We start from the raw sequence: 545 nt of genomic DNA on the forward strand, positions 1-545 counted from the left end.
GTGCAGAGGGGCTGCGGTTGGTGGAGGCGAGAGGGAGAAGCCTGATGAGGATCTCACGTTTTGGGGTGAAACACTGGGAGCCGCTCATGAGGGGCTGGGATCTGCACGTGGCCCTTGGGAGCGTTCCTGTGTTTCTGGTGGGGGGGGGTGGTTCCGTGGAGCTGGGCAGTGGAGCATCGGCCCAGCTCGCACACACCGATCCTCCCGGTCAGTGTGGGAGCGGGAACCGGGTTTTGTCCAGAAAGATTCGTGTTCTGACAGGGCCCAGACAAAGAGTAAAGAGGACAAAGAGGAAAACCAGAAAATAAGGAGTAATGTCGAGTGGGCCTGATAAACTTGCCTTGGTGCCTGCCGAGGGATGAGCATCGTGTGAGAACGTAAAGTTAAGAGTGAGGAATTATTATGCTGGACTTGAGTGCTGTGAAGGTAACTTGATTGGGTTTGCAGCTAAACTGTGAAATCAAGATAATTTCGTCTATAATATACTACATATACATATATATATCATAGAATCACAGACTGGTTTGTGTTGGGAGGGACCCTAA

Source organism: Nestor notabilis, unplaced genomic scaffold, assembly GCF_000696875.1.
Source record: "Nestor notabilis isolate BGI_N333 unplaced genomic scaffold, ASM69687v1 scaffold8769, whole genome shotgun sequence".
Lineage (NCBI taxonomy): Eukaryota > Metazoa > Chordata > Aves > Psittaciformes > Psittacidae > Nestor > Nestor notabilis.